The sequence below is a fragment of the Emys orbicularis genome, chromosome 7 (genome assembly GCF_028017835.1).
Source record: "Emys orbicularis isolate rEmyOrb1 chromosome 7, rEmyOrb1.hap1, whole genome shotgun sequence".
In the NCBI taxonomy this organism is placed as follows: domain Eukaryota; kingdom Metazoa; phylum Chordata; order Testudines; family Emydidae; genus Emys; species Emys orbicularis.
Genome location: NC_088689.1, coordinates 119,192,041 through 119,211,444, shown reverse-complemented (window position 1 = coordinate 119,211,444; position 19,404 = coordinate 119,192,041).

Sequence of the window (19,404 nt, the reverse complement as noted above, 5' to 3'; positions counted from 1 at the left end):
TAATAATAACCGTCCTTTCCCCATTTAAGAAACCATAGCTCACAAATCATCTCCTTTAGCCCTCTGTAAAATAGGCACTTGACTTTTAAACACAAGCAGCTTTTTTTAGATATTTATGCATTTCCCTGAGCAAGGGAAAACAGCAGCCTGCCTATGCCTGCTGGGTAACCCACGCCTCCAGGAATAATAGTGCTTTTCTATGGAAAGCATCATTCCACACTGAAGAGTCTCAGAAATAGATCACAGAATAATATTTCCACATTCAGATGACAAAAGAGACACAGGAAAGCATAATTCAGTCTGTGCTGCAGACAGGTGCATTGTTGTAGACCGGTACATTCCTTGCAATATTTCCAGGAATTCAACTCATCTTCCCAATGAAACAGTATAATGCACAGTCCCATATTCCACCAAGTGCTACTAGATTCACAGAAACAACAAGGAGTCTGGTGGCACCTTAAAGACTAACAGATTTATTTGGGCATAAGCTTTCGTGGGTAAAAACCTCACTTCTTCAGATGCATAGAGTGAAAGTTACAGATGCAGGCATTATATACTGACACATGGAGAGAAGGGAGTTACTTCGCAAGTGGAGAACAAGTGTTGACAGGGCCAATTCAATCAGGGTGGATGTAGTCCACTCCCAATAATAGATGAGGAGGTGTCAATTCCAGGAGAGGAAAAGCTGCTTCTGTAATGAGCCAGCCACTCCCAGTCCCTGTTCAAACCCAGATTAATGGTGTTAAATTTGCAAATGAATTTTAGTTCTGCTGTTTCTCTTTGAAGTCTGTTTCTGAAGTTTTTTTGTTCAATGATAGTGACTTTTAAATCTGTAATAGAATGACCAGGGAGATTGAAGTGTTCACTTACTGGCTTATGTATGTTACCATTCCTGATGTCTGATTTGTGTCCATTTATTCTTTTGCGGAGGGACTGTCCGGTTTGGCCAATGTACATGGCAGAGGGGCATTGCTGGCACATGATGGCATATATAACATTAGTGGATGTGCAGGTGAATGAGCCCTTGATGGTGTGGCTGATGTGGTTGGGTCCTCTGATGGTGTCGCCAGAGTAGATATGGGGACAGAGTAGGCAACGAGGTTTGCTACAGGGATTGGTTCCTGGGTTGGTGTTTCTGTGGTGTGGTGTGTAGTTGCTGGTGAGTATTTGCTTCAGGTTGGGGGGTTGTCTGTAAGTGAGGACTGGCCTGCCTCCCAAGGTCTGTGAGAGTGAGGGATCATTTTCCAGGATAGGTTGTAGATCGTGGATAATGCGCTGGAGAGGTTTTAGCTGGGGGCTGTATGTGATGGCCAGTGGTGTTCTGTTATTGTCCTTGTTGGGCCTGTCCTGTAGTAGGTGATTTCTGGGTACCCGTCTTGCTCTGTCAATCTGTTTCCTCACTTCCCCAGGTGGGTATTGTAGATTCACAGAGAGGTTGAGGTGGGCGAGAGGTAGAGTGTGAAGTAGGAATGCTTGAAATCTGAGGATGTCTTAAAATGGACACCCTTGTAAAAATCTTTGGGCCAAATTCTTAGCTGGTGTAAATTGGAGACGCTCTTTTGAAATCAATGGAGCTATGCTGGTTTACATCAATGGACAATCATGTCCCTTTTTAACATTCATCTCTAAATATGTTTATCTCATTCTGTGTATGTACAAAGGCTAGCACAATGGGGATCCAATCTCAATTTGGCCCATAGGCACGACTAAGTAACATGGTAAATAATAAATTTATCTTTACAGAATCGATTCCTAATCTTGCATTCCTTGTGCCTCTAAATATCCCATTGCTATATGTGTGAGGTTTTTGGAGGCACAGGGAATGCAGGATCAGGTCCAAAGTCACATTCATTTCCCTACGTTCTGAAAGTAAACTCAGTGTACTGTAACAATAGAGAAGCACTGACTGATTTCTAGTGGTGTCTCTGGCCTCTGCATATGGGTACCTTACACAAATTAAAAAGAATCAGAACATTAAGCAAAAGCCATTTAGCATAATACTTGCAGATCTAATGCAATAAAGTAATGGATATATTTTCCTCATATATTGTCATATATTTGAACCTAATTGTATATTTATGATAATGATTATCCCCTTTTAAGAGCATCATTGATGGTGATAAAGCATAATAACTATACTATTATCCAGAGTTACTTTAGATTCCTATACTCTGATTCTCCACTGCCTTTGATCTTGAATAGTCACTTATGCCTAAGAAAAGAGGGTGCATATTGGTGCCATTCTTATAATTTTACACGCATTTTGCACAGGTGTGAATGGCTTCACCAACCCTAAGCTAGTTATAACTTATGACCTTATCTGTGATGACTCTGCTGGACTAGACAGCATATTGGGGGCACAGAGCCAAGGCTCCACTCACTTAATAGGATAGTAAATATTGGCTCTTGTTCTCCCCACTGCGAGCAGATTAGCAATGCAGGTAGCCCAAGCAAAGAAGTGAGGAGGCTCACTACACCCCTTTACTCCCTTGCACTGATATGTAAGGAAGCTCGCAATTGACAACTTCACTTTATTTAATTTTTTTCCATGAGTCATAGGACGTGCTGTCCTCATTTAAGGGATCAGAGGAAACAAAAACCTAGCAGAGCCCTAGAGTGGACTGAGGTGATGCTGAAAAAGGAGAATATCTACCTCTGCAGCTTCGTTGTCTACCTTTCCCCCACTCCATGGAAGCTCCTCCATACTGAGATCTGTTGTGTAGGAGTAGGTAGACTAGGGGCCTATCTGCTTTCTTCAGCATTCCTTCCCCTCAAATTCTACAGGATGTAGCAGAATGGTTAATGCCGACCCTGTGTGCATTAATTTACCCATTGTCTCTTCCATCCACGTCCCCAGTAGGAGGCATGAAAGGCATAATGGGGGAGTCAATGGGCAACATGGCTCCAACAGAACTATGTATGTGAATCAGGCTTTTCCACACCTGGAGCTTACACAACACAAAAGAGTAGGGACCTAACACTAGATTGCCCTGCCCCTGGGGTGGCCATTTAAACCTATAGAGAGTGGTAAAATGCTACTGAATTATATTGGACTACACGGGGTACAAAGCAGCATCGATCCAAGCCCTGCAGTGGTGACTACGATGGAGATGAGGCCACTCGTAATCTGCAGAGAATTGCTAAGGAGGGAAGAACCTATTTTAAAAGCATAGAGCTTGGTTTGGCTATGTCTGGTATGTGGTTTGTTGCCACTTTGTTTTTTACATTTTAATTGTGTCATATCATTCCATATACAGGGGGCCACATCCTCAGCTGGTATGAAATGATTTAGTTTATGGTTTTCAATAAGTAGGAGCAGATGGTTCGAAGTGGAAAGCAGGGTGCTAGGAGTGAGTTTCTAAAGGGGAATGATGGCCTCTCACCTGTACCTCTGGTGGAATCCTCTGTTGGTATAAATTTGTTGCAAAGTGGGTAGTCATTTTCCTAAACCTTCCTTGGCAGCCCTCATTATCTCTCTAACAATATCCTTTCCTTCATTTCCATTACCCGTTAAGTGAATTTGCTGGAGAAAAGAAGGTTAAGGCCTTCCTTCAGCAAAAGTGAATACTCCAACAGAGTTCCTTGGTATCATTCTCTGGTCCTTTTCTGTCTGCCTCTCTATAACCTTGTCATGGATGGCTCTGAGTTAAAGGTTGATTGATAGGCCCAGGTGCACCTCACATAATTAGAAAGGAAGCCGAGGATTTGTGAAAATGCCTTTTTTTTTTTTTTTTTTTTTAAATTATGGTCTCCTATCAAGCATTTCAGTTACTTTCCTGTGTGAATTACAAGTAAGGTAAAAAAGATGCAAAATGCACCAAATGAGTCCCACTAGCTAGATATGCCTCTCTGAAGTGTATGTGTACACAGAATTTGGTCATGCATCTCAAAGGAGCTAACCACTATTTAAAAATGTAGCCGTCAGTTTGAAGTACTAACGTGTGTGTGTGCTGGAGACTGGGGGGTGGGATTTGTCTGTGGGGAAATAAGTCTGCCTCTAACTCTATTGGAATAAGACCAGATAAAGAGATTATCGAGTAGTGTCAAGGAAGGAAAAAAAGGTTAGCTGAATTTCCCTTGATCACTTTTTTCCCCTAAAAATATTTCACTGACTATCTTGTCACTCATGCAAAGATTCTTGATAGTAAATCACTTGTAAAGGTGACTTGAATAGGGGGAAAAAATGGGCTGATGTCCTTCATTTGCTCTTTACTGGTATATGGAAATAATGCCTGAAATGTATATTGTGGTTGTTCTCCCTGATTAAAATATGGGACTTGGGAGAGGTGGTTTTAAGTCACCTTACTCTCCCCGTTTCAAGGGTCCAGCACACGTCAGAGAAGCCTGAGGGTGCAAAGCTGTGGTTGCACCTGTTAACGTGGCCCAATGTGTGAAATAACTCTTCAAAAAGAACCCAGTAGTATAAATGCTAAGGGATAGGCACAATAGCGAAGAAAAATCACACGTGTATAATGTGTGTGTGTATGAGATACAAACAGGTTGATCACTAAAGATGTGCTTGAAATGGAGAGAACACGATGGAAGAAAATAGTTAAGAAATATTCCCTTATTTTTTTCTTGATCGTATACTTCTTCTATAGCACCTTTTATCTATTATTTTAAATGGAACACCTTTCAAGCCTGCTCCAGATTGCTGAACTGAAGTAGGAGAGACAGGAACAATATATTTTTGACACCTTATCGTAGTCAGAAGATCACAGGTCTTCCAAACCATTCTTTTTGACCCTTTTGAAGTCTAGATATCTTAAGTTATTATGTAGATTGAAAGATAGAAGCATGAAAAAAGGAAATTCTACGCTGGGGTGATTGACATGAATCCTCCCTAAAAATACACCTTTCTAGCAATATCAGAAAGATTGAGAGAGGTTTTCTATTTGGAATAACTGTAACAAATTGAGTATAGATAGATGCTTCACAGTTTGGATTTCTAGTGGTACTGAGTGTGATGACTAGAGTGGATGGGGAAAAAATGTTTTTGAAGCAGTCTTGGATGAATAGTAGAAACTATTTTTTGCCAACAGGTCTTTTCGAACTCTACCTGCTAAGCTTCTTGGAATCAAACTTCATGTTCCGTAATATTGTTCAGGCTACTTGTTGTGATGGGGTAGAATTAAAACAAAAGTAACATTTTGATTCAAAGCTTCAGATTGTATTATTGCATTTTAGTATGATTTGTTGTTTATATTGCAAAAACATCTATGAAATGAAAGCTGAGACTCCATTGTGCCATCTCTGCTCCAGAGAGCTTGCAATCTAAATAGACAGTGCAGGTTAAGAGTGAATAAGGGAAACCGATGCACAAAAAAAGTGACTTGCCCAAAGGTCACAGAGCAGGTCAGTGTTAGAGCCAAGACTGGAATCCAGATCTCCTGACTCCCCCTCCAGTTCCCTATCTACTGGACCATGTTACCGCTCTTATTGTAACATGGAAAATCAGCCTTCCTTTCTAGTTAAATGTAGGAGAAAAGAGGATGAGATCAGAGACAAACTCAGTGATCTGATGAAACAGATCAAGAACAAAGAGAAGTTCTATCACTATAAAAGCTGTGTCTACATAGAGACAAAGACTGATATATTCCTATTTGTGGGATTGCTTGTTTTTGAAGTCCTTTTTTATTATTTAAATTACAACTGTGTGTTTGTCTCCAGATGCAGTAAAGTGGGAAGAATGATCCAGATTTAAAACTGCAGATTGTGGCAGGAGTTGATGAAGGAGCTGAATTCACTGGTTAGCAAACTTCTTTTTAAATAAAGATTTGTGTCTTGCATCTATTTAGCTAATATTTATTTCTGGAGCATACTAAATACATGGTTCTAAGTTCATTGAAACAATTTGCCTTTGACATATTCTATACTTGTAGTATAGTAGTGTGCTTGCTCTCGCACTCTCTCGCGCTCTCCATGTATAAAACTTCTTGCATAAATAGCATATCATTTTAAAATGATTGGGAAGCATTGACATTCAGAGTCTGAAAGATTTATCATTTCAGAATAAAAAGTTTCATACTGCCAAAATCTAGTTCACAAGTTTTTTTTAACCAAACAAGTCACAGGTACCTTTGTGAGGCTAAATGACCAAGTCAGGACTTCCATCCTATTATGGCTTCTAATTTGTCAAGGGATGGGGGTTTTCCCTGAAAACCAAATTTTGCAGTCTGACTGACTGAAACCTATCATGGTTTAGCGTAATTCTTGAATGACAGTCTACAGTTCTCTCCTTTTAACTTTGCTAAGGGTTGCCATGTAGACAAGTGAGTGACATATACATTATTCCAAACATCCAAGAAGACTGGATCTGAAGTGGTGGCTTTAGGATTTTACAAAGGACTCCTGGGATGTGCTGAAAGGGGAAAGAGTCAAAAGCATGTCCTTAGTGATGGCATTGCCAACAACTGTAGTTTAATGAAGGAAGGTGCTGAAGCCAAAGAATTATTTCTGTCTTTGGCTTCTCTAGGATACCCCATTATCATAGGATTTAAGCACCTAGGAATCCTTAATATAGCTAGATATGCTACTGAGCAAAACATCCATGCTGCCAAAAGATATATTTCTGTCTTAGCTTTGACTTTAAATGTATATTTTTGTTGAGGTTTATATTGTGACTAATTAAATAACATAAAAAAGAAGAAATTGGGCTTAATTTTTCAGTATGTGGAGACTTAACTGTACAACTCCTATTCACCTTAATGGAAGCCATGTGGCAAAATCCTCACGTATCATGCTGATGATTCACCCCTTAACTTTCTTTTGAAATGCCATTTATGGGATTTTCTTTATTCAACTCCCCAGCCTTCGCTAATGCAAACAATAACACACAGAGAATGAGGGCTGAGAACTCTATTCTTATTTGAATGTTTTGAAGCTCACTTTCCCTACTTTAGTGAACTGCAAAATACTACATATGCTGGTAAAATGTACTTTGTCTTTTTAAAAAGAAACAAGTGTTCATCATTTGAGTCAACCCATTGACAAACCTTTGATGTTCTTTCCAGCCAGTAAATGTCAAGTCACATGCTAAATAAAAGCTACCCCTTTATGTTATAAGTCCAAAATAACCATAGTAGATCTAGGACCAAGCTGCAGAGCTCATTTCAAATGTTATCTGAATCTGGACTTCCACAAAGCTTAGGTATGTTCCAATTCCGTGTCTTGATTCAGATCATTATAAAAAAAATAGGTGTGAGCAGTGAAGTACATTTCATTTCTTTGTTTGTAAATTAGTCTGCAAATTAGTCCTCATTCAGGACTAGCCGCCTGGAAAGGTCAGTATGTAAAGGCTGGCCATAATTTAGTTAAGCAAGAATAAAGAACATGAAATTTATTTTTTCAGTCTTTATGATTGGAAAATATATTCTATTCCTCCTGATGTAACTCAAAAATGTATGAATGGATTTTTCTGAAACTGAAGCCCACTCTAGAATGCTTCATCTGAACAAGAGACATATTTACAAAGTTTAAGCAGGTGACATTGGGAAAGAATTCTGAGTGTAACCTTAACTATATTTTTTGATATTATAGCTTTTTCAATGTTAGGTAATTGCAAATGTTACCTAACTTTATTGTCCATGTACCCAGTCGTATACCTGGGTCCAACCAAGAACTTGGTTTAGGATGTCAGAAACATGTGTTCAGGGAATGCTCCACTTTTCTTTTTTCTCTCATTTTACATTTTTCATTGTTCCCCTCTCTCTTTTATGTGCCGATTCCCCAAATTGTGTTTATATTGTTTTCAGTGCACAATCTGATAAGTGACCCCTCTGCACTGTGTGACCACAGCATGAACCCGTGTTAATATATGCTATAAAACTATGCCACATAGGGATATATATGTACAGACAAACTCTTCAGTTTTTTTTCCCCATTTCTGTTCATAGTAGTTTAGTAGAATTATAACAGGGCTTTTGATGCATTATAACTAAGAGAAAGTGTGATTGTAACAGTTTTCCTTTTATTCAGAGTTCATGATGCTAATCTCTTTCAAAAGGTAGTTAATAAACATTTGCAGTTGCCATCTGAAAAGTTAGTGTTCTTTCTAAATCAGGGCAGTGGTTCTCAACCAGAGGTCCAGTGCTCCCTGGGGGGCCACAAGCAGGTTTCAGGGAGGCCTCTAAGCAGGGCCAGCATCAGACTCACTGGGGCTGAGGGCAGAAAGCTGAAGCCCCACTGCATGGGGCTAAAGTCCAGGGCCCTGAGCCCAGCCACCTGGGGCTGGGGCTGAAGCCAAAGCTAGAGCAACTTAGCTTCATGAGGCCCCCTGTGGCATGGGGCCCCAGGCAGTTGCCCTGCTTGCTACCCACTAACGCTGGCCCTGGCTTTTATATACAGAAAACCAGTTATTGTGGCACAGGTGGGCCGTGGAGTTTTTATAGCATGTTGAGGGGGCGTTAGAAAGAAAAAAATTGAGAACCCCGGAATCAGGGCATGATTCATGTAACCATATTTGTGGATATGAAATATTGATATGTCCTTTTCTACACACTTAAGAAAGCAAACCACTTGCCTAAGAAAGTGAGTAGCTTTGGTCTTGGAGAAAAATGGCTCATTTATTAACACCCTCCCCACTTCAACTGATATAGGACAAATTGAGCTTCAGTACCCTGCATAAAGGTTATAATAACTGTAATAGAAAATGTATTACAGAATTAAGGGAAAAATCCTTCAGATGGTTCTTCACACAGTTATCTTTGAAAATTGACCTCATTGAGGTACATCACCTGGGCTAAAGACCTTAACTGATGCATTCAGGATTCTTCCACACCTGAAAATCTGCTTAAATCCAGATCAGTATTTAATGAGAATGCCTTAAGACAGTAGTGAAATGACTAGGCTGTTTAGTGTTTGCAACCCAAGAAGAGGTTCTCTGATCAAACAAACCAGTTTTCCTTATAATCCCAGGTACTGAGCTATCTGTTGGTTGAACACCTGACTACTTGCTGGGGGAAAAGTAGTTTTTTCTATCCAATGTCATTGTCTATCCTCAGCTACATTAGCACAATGGGGATGCATATGTGGGTCTGAAGGAATTTGATAAGATTTATCTGCCCCATCATACACAGATCTCTCCACAAACTTGGATTTGAACACAAGGTTGTCGAAGATGGAAGCCTTTGGGTGAAATTCACACCTGCACAAGATCATGGCCATATACTCCCTCCAACAGTTGCCACAGTGGTGATCATACAGTTTACAGTCCTAAAGGATGGTGTGGTGAATGCACTCCCCAGGGAGACCAAACCCCTCCCAAACTACCCCTGGAGTAGCACAAGTATGAATCACACCTGTCCACGGTTGTGCCCTAACTGGTCTGAAAAGTGGGGCTGTAGTGGTGCATAAAGCCTTGTGTAGATCATTTGTACAGGGCGAATTTCACCCTTAGCTATCAGAGATGTTGGGTCAAATTTTTCAAAAGCACGTAAGTTGCATTTTCAAAAGTGATTTAGGCTTTAGAGATCCTATGTCTCTGGGACTTTAGGCACCTCTGAAAATTTTACCTTAGGTTCATAAGTCACTTAGGTGCTTCTGAACATACCTGTTATCAGGAGTTGTGTGAATGGAGATATTTGTCTAAGTTAGAAATCATTAGGGAAGTCGTTTTTAGATTAAATATGCAAGAACTTTTGGGTTTCATATGCAGAATACTGAGGAAATGTCTTTCCACTATATAAACACTAGAAGTCACATGTTTTATGTACTCATTCCCACTTACACCTGTCGACCTTTCACATATGCACTTGCAAACAAGTGGTTTGTGCTTTCACAGTAGATGTATGCACAGCTACCCAACCTGCACGTGCAAGTGTTGGGTTTTGCATGTGCAAAATATGAGAGCAAAAGAAATATTGAGGGCACGTTTTTGGAGGAACTTGAAAATTTGGCCCAGTGGGCTGCTTCTTAAGAACAAAAGGCCTCATTTGGCATTAAAAAGCAAACTAAAGGAAAACATAAAAGATTTGCCTACCAATGATTTGCATCAGGCAAGGACTACAGCCAATGGCAAATTGTGTAAGTTTGAACATAACATTTCAAGGACATTGTACTAGGACAAGGGGCATTATACCGATCAGCATTCTAGAGGCTTTATCCTAGGACAAGGTTTTATTTGGCTGGTAAAGTAACACAATATGTGACCTGGTTTATTTGCTGGAAAACATGATAGAGTGCAAGCAAATAGTTGTTCCAAGTTATGAAAGGAGGTATCTATCCGCTTACTCAATATATAGCCTGAATTCGGCATATTCTTTAATTTGACACACAACAGCTGCAAAAGTATATTGTTAAATGAGTGAAGTGCTCTGTTGAGCTACGAACAGTTATGGAACAGACAAAGCCTGTCCAAGCTTCCTCACGCTACCCCAGCAAGCCAGGCCTGAAGGGACTAATGAGGGTAGTCCAAAACCCCATTCAGTTTTCAGCCTCTATGCTGAGAATTGCAACAAAGGTACCAGCTAGCACCAATTGTGATGATGAATTTTGTGCTGAGGCAAGCAGCTGTCCATTAGAAACTGGACTAGGATCGCTAACCTCCACCACCAAGCAACTTTCAGTCACTACCAGCCTGAACTGAGTTTGAATTGATGACCTTGAGAAGAAAGACACTCTATCTCCTTACCAATCTCCTGAGCTATCAAGTTTTTAATATGCCATATAAAATCAATTTTAAAATGGCATTTATATGATTATTATTTTTATTAAGTATTATTAATATTAATGATTTTGATACATTTCATTATTAGGGTACATAATGGGTGTAAATTTTTAACAGTGAGAGTAATTAATGATTGGAACTACTTACCATGGGTCTTGGTGGATTCTACATCATGGATAATTTTTTAAAATCAAGATTGGATATTTTGTCTAAAAGCTCTGCTCTAGGGATTATTTTGGGGAAGTTCTATGGCCTGTGTTATACAGGAGGTCAGACTAGATGATCACAATGATCCCTTGGAACCTATGAAAGAATAGAATTTGTGTTTTTTTTCCCCATATAGATCTGCACCAGATAGATACATAACGAGAGACAGAGAGTAGATTGCTAATATACCATAAATCAAATACATAGATGTTCATGAAATAACAGAAAAATACAACTGCCAAAATATATGAAACAAATCCCCTCAAAGCTTGTATGTTTTAAAAAAAATTGAAACCTGGAATCCTATTTAGATACTGAAATAAGCATGTCTCTAAAGAACCATATGGAAATGTTGAATATATTGGGGTTAACCAAGAAAAATCAGTAAGAATATGCAACACAGCAATACAAATCACCAGAGGAAAAGTCAATGAAGAAAGCAAATTACATACCCTGCCACTGGAATGACTTTTTGCCCTAAGGAAATCCAGAGCAGCCATGCTAATGGAAAATTCCAAAGAACAGCAGTTTATAACTCTGCCAAAAAATTTTTTTTTAAAAAAAATCAATTTTTAGAAAAAAAACTTGTTGAGCTGAATGAGTCTTTAAGCCCTCAAAACCCTAACAACAAAACAAACAAAATGGGGTGTGTGTATAACAAAGAATTTAAATGAAATAGGAAAGACTACCAAGTAGATCAAATACTCATGGGGCAAGTAACTGATCAAACAGGGACTATAATAAATCAAAGCCCCTGATCAAAGTCTAATACATCCTCCCTCAAATGAGCCACTGGTAGAAGTAGATAAACATCAAAGTTAAGTACCTTTGCACCAAACAAAAGAGAGTATAAATGAAATATATATTATATATACATCAAAGCAGCCTTTGAGAAACACATCACATATTGCTCTTGCTTATGTGTATTACACACAAGGCAGTGAAAATGGAGATGAAACTTGTTCTTCTCTTCCTTTTTTTAATGTTTGAATGTGAGTATCAGTAAAATGAGACTGGCAACATTGATCTAAGAAAGACAGTTTGTACACAGGTGCTGAGCAAATTCAAGCACAAAGCTCTAATAATACATCTCTGATCTGAGCTGCAAAAGACCTACCACATTACAAACCTTGCACTATGTTGAGCAGAGATGGCCAGTTTTGCTTCATGTGATTTTTTGTTCGTTTGTTTTAATGCTATGTTTTGCACTAGAGACAGTCTTGATGAGACCACCAAGATTTTGTTCTTTTTGACTTCGGGCATATTTCAGCCCAACTTTTAATGATCTCAAAGCTACTCAAATGCATTAGCTTACTGTCTCCTATCAACCCTAGAATCACACTTGTTTTAATCAAAGTGGTGAGGATGGAAGCTGCTAATTAACTGGATCAAAATAGCTTATTATGAGGCCTTGGCTCTATAAAGAAATGAGTTTATGAAGGAATGTATCTACTTCTGAAAAAAATATGCAGACTGTCCCATAAAGGAAAATTCCAGTGGAAGCCCTTAGGTTCTTTTTTTGCAATTAGGTACGATATTCCCTCTTCACATAGAATGAGAAATACCGCTAGTATCATTTATATTCTCCCCCCTTCCCCTGAGAAACACTATAAGGGCCCCTGCTGTACATGATAAAGGCACCTAACTTTCTCTTCCTATGACAGTCAGTCTCTGTTCTGTATATTCAGTCACAAATTAGAATTTGTGTTCGGCTCTGTGCTGATGTACAACTGGACTGGAGCATGTATGGGGTTCAATAAGTGAAGATTTTGGTCCTTCATGGTTAAAAGACTAGATCCTGCTCTTGTTTTATAATGGGCTCTATTAGCACCTTAACTCTTTGTAGGCTCTGCATTGACCTGGTCTGTCCTGAAGTTTAACAGACTAGTGCCAGCAGACGAAGACAAGGAGCATCTCAACAGTGGCTTTGTGGTCACAATCCATGGAGCTGATTTATGGGGGTGCTAACTAATACAAACATGCTCTTTTGGTCCTTCCCTGCCTTCTTCCTTGTGGAAGTCATGTGGGACTGGAGAAAACATCTCTGAGGTGACTCAGATGGAGAGTGAAGAGAGAAAGTAGGGGTAGGGAACAAGGTGGTACCCAGTGATTGTGTATGTGGGAAGGTTGGGTGGAAGGTGGGCAGGGGGCATTGCTGTGCCCACTGCCCTTCATTTTCCTGGGGGCTGGGGAAATTCCTCACTCGAGCTGAAAGCTCCATTCTGTACCGGTTGGCCACTATTCCTATTTAACTCATAAGTGTCTAGGGACATTTGACTGACAGTCAATTGCAGTGACTTTCCTCCAGCTCCAGAGAGTTGGAGTGGCTCTGTGTGTTCACTCGGTCATCTTAATCTCCTTTGGTGGCAAAGGGGAAAGGCAGCATTCAAGGGCCATGTAGTCATTTCACAGCAACCACTGAGTAGGGAAGCCCCCGCAAACCCCTGTTTCCAGTTGAGCTCTATGGCAATGGAATTTGGCTACTCTGTGGAACTCCAGAGGGCTCTGTTCCATGGAGCACAGAGGAGGCAGAAGAATTTATTCTTATTGCTGTATTTGCTCTCCCTTCCTAGAAGAACAGGGGTTTTTCTCAACTGGTACTGTACACATTTTTTATGCCTGAATGTGTTGAATAAAATAGAATTTTTTATTGATAGGAGGCATAAAAATGAACTATGTATAGCTGTGTCTATGTACTTAGATGTTAGTGCTGACCAAAAATTTTTGATCAGTATTTTTGTACAAAAACTGCTCTTCAACCAATTAAAACATTTTCACAAAAAAGTACACACAGGGGTGTGTGTGTGTGTGTGTGTGTGTGTGTGTGTGTGTGTGTGTGTAACAGTTCTCAAGGTAGTTTCTTTTAATTTACTGCGAAAAAATGACTCTCTGAACTAAATTACTATCATTTTAAAATTAATTTTAGTTAATTCATCCACCACAAGGCTTATATTAAATGCTTTTTATCTCTTAATTGATCTTAATTAGTTGAATTAGAATGAGGTTTTGAGATTTGTGTGTGTGTGTGTGTATATAAACACAAAAACTACATTAAAACAACATTATTGAGGTTGAAAAGTCAAGCGCTCAAAAGTTAGGAAATACCGGAATTAAGGCTACCTTTGCAGCCATAATCTGGCTCCCTTTTGCATATGCATTATGACACAGTATTCAGTGACATAGGGTGACCAGATGTCCTGATTTTATAGGGACAGTCCCAATATTTGGGACTGTGTCTTATGTAGGTGCCGATTACCCCCCACCCCAGTCCAGATTTTTCACCCTTGCTGTCTGGTCACCCTACAGTGACATGATAATACTATTTTTTCCACAGGACCTCTACCTCATTCAGTGCACAGGATGAATTGTACTCAGTTAATGAACAGATATTCAATGTTTTGTTTTATCCTTCTTGATCTCTATGTGGCCGTTACTTACTGCCTGCTATTCAAACCCTGTTCTGAAGAAAGAATTATTAATTTCCTCAGTCTATAGTGATCATCATTATATTATTTGAGTACTTCATAAGCATTAATTAATTTATTTTCACAACATCCTTGTGGGGGATGATATTCCCATTTTACAGATAGGAGAACTGATGCACAGAGAGATTAAGGTCATTAGGATCCACTAATTTTGGGTGCCCAATTTGAGTTGCCTGGGATTACTTAGTACTATAGCCATCTTTATATTCAAGCCCAGCTCCCACTGATTTTACTTGCAGTTTTGAATGCTCAGCTTGGCTTCAAATCAAGCCTGAGGCATCTCAGGTTGAGCTCCCAGAAAATGAGGAACACACAATTAGTGACCACCTCAGAAAAGCTTGGTTTAAATTTAAGTGACTTCCTTAACATCACACAGGAGCTCTGTGGCAGAAGCAGGAATAGAAGCCAGTTTTCCAGGGTAGCATTCAATTGTCTTATCCATGAGAATGTCCTTTCTTCCTGAGGTCCCCTGCCTTATTTATTACAAACCTTCCAGCTTCTGCAACAATGAGTCAGGGGTCCTACAAGGAACAGGCTCCTTCACTACACAACCCTAATTCACCCCCCAGAGCAGGCCCTCCCGAGGCACTGAATGAGGTGGGGGTCCTGTTGTGGGGGGCATCGGGAGAAACCAGTATGTGATCAGTGTAATATTAGCTCCCATTCCAGGCTCTGGAGGGGGCACAAATTCTTCTGGCTGTTCCTCCCAAGCTCAACCCCTTCTGTCCTATCCTCTCCAACCTGGCTCTGGCCCAGTCTTGTCTCTTCCCCACCCACGCTCCTTGTCCCAATTTCCACTCCTCAGGCTTCTCATCCCAGTCTCCTTGTCCAGCCAGTCCTAGTCTCCCCCTCCCAGGCTCACTGTTCAAGTTCCATTCTCCACATTGACTCTCCCCATCTCATTTTCCCAATACCCAGGCCAAGTCTTCTTGAGAAACCAGTCCCAGTATCCTTCCCACACCAGCTCCTTGTCCCCAATCTCCTTGCCCACCCAGTCCCAGTTCTCCCTCCTGGTCCCTTGTTTGCTATCTCTCTCTCCTCTTCCCCTGCATTGTCCCCCAATCCTAGTCTTCCTGTCTGTGCTCTTCATCCAATCTGTCTAGTGCACAGGTTCCACTTGGTTCCTTGTCCCAGTCTTTTGCCCGCCCAGTTGCAGTTCTTCCCCAGCACCCCAGCTACTTTTAAGATTTGCCTCTCCTCCCCCTCAACTCACATTCTCCCCCACACTGGTTCCAAGTCATACTCTCCTTGCCTGCCCAGTCCCAGTTCCCCACCTTCCCCCTAGCTTTGATCTCTGTGTCTCCCCACCAACCAAGTGGCTCCTGGTGCTCCTCATTTCATTCTCTCATTCCAAGTTCCAGCTTACCCTCCCTCCAAGCTCCCAGTTCCAGTCTCCTTGTCCAGTCTTTCCTTGCTGCATCAGCTCCCAGTCCTAGCTTCCTTGCCCAACCAGGCCCAGTCCACTTGACAGCCAGTCTGTCTCCCTCCTCCACCTCCCATTCACAGTTTCTCTCTTCTCCCTCCCAATATCACCAGACTCCTTGTCCCAATCTGCTCCTCTCATCTCCCCCAACCATTCTGATACAATCTCATCTGAATCAAGGGGATAAATCTCCTCTAACTGCTGCCTGGCCACCAACAAGGGGGTTATTGAGAGCACAGGAGATGCAGGCTTCATGCTCTTGGTTCTAGCCCAACTTGTTAAATTAGTAGGAAAAGTTCTCTGGGTCCCTGTAGCCCTGGGCTGGAGCATGCTCAGTAGCTCTGTGGGGATAGGCCATGTACAGTCGGGTCAGCAGTAGGAGATGAGAGGAGATAGAGATGGCCACTTGATCTGTGGGGATGGTGTATGCAGCGTGGTCAGCATTAGGACCTGTGAGAAGCTAGAGCATGCCCATAGGATGGTATCTTCAACTTTTTTTCTGTGAAGGTTCTAGTAAGTCTCTGTTGAGAAAGTGTGAATGGCTATTTTTCAAAGGTGTAAAACTTGGCTGAATTTGGGTGGATTTTCATGGGGACAGCACATCCCTCACACAAAGGCCATGCCCCTGACCAATTTTCAAGTGTCTGCTCCAAAATATGTGGGTGCTAGAGCATTTCAAAGAACATTTGCAACATGGGCAAAACAACATATTTTTCCCTAGCTTTGTTCTTGGAAATGACTGACCTGTTTTGGCTGAACTTTTCTAATAATAATAATTAATAATAATAATAGACAAGCAGCATGGAAAATTTCAATCCAAACTGTTACTTTTGCAAAAGTTTAAGCAACTGAAAACAGGGTTTTATATTGGGGTGTGTGTGTGTGCGTGCATACGCACACACCTAAAATAGACTGGGCTGATAGCATCATCTATAATTAAGTTTGTCTGATGTTGCCCATTGCACACGTGTATATATAAATAATAAAATAAACATTGGCATGGCCCAGGAATCCTCTTAACCATTGCTTAATCATTGCTTTTGATTGTAAATATTTGTTTTGCGTTTGTAAATCTGTCCTTAAGTAGAAAAATAAAGGAAAAAGGTTTGTACAATTAGGAAGTAATGAAGAGCCATTAAAAAATAACTAGTGCTAAAAAGCAAGAAAAGGAATGCTTGGAAAAGCTGAACATTTACACATACAAATTGGCTCATCTGGATGCATCCTATGTCATTAAAGGAATTAACTAATACATTTACCTTTGACAATTATTTTAGATAAGTTGTGAGGGCAATTCATGCAACTCTTACTCAACCTAAAGACTGGCTGAAGTCCTCTTCTCAACCATTTTCCTTCTGAGCCCTCCTCCCCCAACATGCTATAAAAAAACTCCGCAGCCCACCTGTGCCACAACAGTTGTTTTTCTGCATATCCAGTAGATTAAAAGCCAGGGCCAGTGTTAGGGGGTAGGAAGCAGAGCAATTACCCAGGGCCCCAAGCCACAGGGGGCCCCACAAAGTTAAGTTGCTTGGGCTTCGGTTTCAGCTCCAGGCGGCTGGGCTTGGGCTTCAGCTGTCTGCCCCTGGACCCAGCAAGTCTAATGCCTGCCCTGTTCTCTGGTTTATTTTAGCAGACCCCCTGGAACCTGCTCACGGCCCCCCAGGGGCCCCTGGTTGAGAACCATTACACTAATTTATCTCAAGGTTTGCTGGAGTTTTTTCCCCAAAATTATGGTTCAAAGGGTGAGTTGTTAAACGGTTTGAGAAATGAGCAAGCTACAGTCTGAAAAATGGGATACTATAATTTTCTATGAATGATGATAGTAATAAACAGGAAAGAGACTTAGATAAGAAATTTGATTATATGAACTGACATGCTTTGTAAACTAAATTCTTATTATTATTTTCAGTATTTTTTCATGAGGCGTCAGGAGCTTTTTAATCTTTAAATTATGGGAAATTGTTTGGTTTTCTGACAGTCTGAAAACCCATTCTGACTGCCTGATCCATTTCTGATTGAATTAGTTGAACTGACATTTTCCAGAAATGAACAAACAAAACATCAATCTGATTATGTCAATGCAGACAGTGTTCATAATTCCAGGCCCTGTGCACTGTGGTCAACCTGGACTGTGGCAATATGCCAGCTCTTGTTAGTATCAGTCCTCAGTTTTTCCTTTCAAATCACTTGTGCTTTGCAAAAGTGTTCCTGAGTCCTGACTCCATGTACAGCAAATTAAATCAGGATTTTATCCAAAAGTTTTATCCTTAATGTCTGTATAAGTGGACATATTTTTCCTCCATCTTTTCACGGTTCATTGTTTCCATATGGATTTCCTCCTCACCCCAAATAGTAGGCTTTTACAGTAGTAGGAGTAGTAATAATAATAAATAATCCGTAGATAGAAGCAGACAAAGGTTTTGCTGTCTTGTGGTAATTGGGAGTAGTGTACATTAATAAAAAAGACCTATATACAAAAAGTCACATCTGCAGTAATTAACAATCTAAGGCCTTGTCTGTGTACTGATGTTCCAGCAGTTTAACTTTGTTTTTAAACAGATGCAAAACCCTGTGTATACACTCATGTGTCAGTTCAGCTTTTTATTGAATAAAGTTGACTCACAAACTTGCACTAGTTTCACTAAAAACACATCTTTTTAGTGCCAATTTGTGTGTCAAAAAAGCCCCCATAAGTCTTAGTAATTCTAATAAAAAGAAAATGTCTATTCACATGCAATGTGTGCTGTAAGATTCACTGTCTTTCGAAAGCAAACACAGCATGTCCATCAGTACAGTCAAATATTATCATTTCTATAGAAATGGCCCTACAGTCGGCAGCTAGGAGCCAGTCATCCAAAGCTGCCTGTGGGTGCAGAGCTCCCCCACTGAAGACTATAGGAGTTCCATGCAGGGAGGTTTTGTCCCTTAGAATCTGGCCCAGTATTCCTTGCACACTCAAAGCTCCCATTGGTTACACAGGTATTTATGGGTGCACAAAGAATGCAGGTTTAGGCATTTAGGATTTACCATTCCTTTCTGCTTCCCCACCTGGAGAAGAAGAATGAAAGCTATAGGTGCAAGAGACAGCAGGAAAATGTGGAAAAGGCAGTTGTTTTTCTGTCCCTTTATCCTCTACCCTTTCTAAGAATTCTGCTTGTCCCTGTGGGCTAATGATAGCCCTGACCCAGCTGAAGCATCTCAGAGATCCAGGTAGCTTGCAGCGAAGGGGCTCCCAGGTGCATGGAGACTGCTCTTTCATTGCCACACACTTTTGTGGGTTGTAGTTTATTTCACCACCTCACATGCATAAGGGAATAGAGCTATGACCCTGACTTACACATGCCCCTCCTTGCCCTTTATGGGACACCAAGTGTGCCCAGGTGAGGAGGGACATAGGATCCCTGTGCTCTCCTGAGAATAGGAACTGCAGTTGTGCCTGGCCATTAGGTGAACACACAGATTAGGGATGTGGCAGGCTCCTTATACTCTTCCACTCCTCTGCCCGCTCTTCCCACTGCACATCTGCGTGAAGGCCAATAACTTAATAGGAGTTAGGTACCTAACCTGCTTAGGCACTCTTGTCAATTCCATTAGACTCATATTTGTCTCGCTAGGTGCCGAAA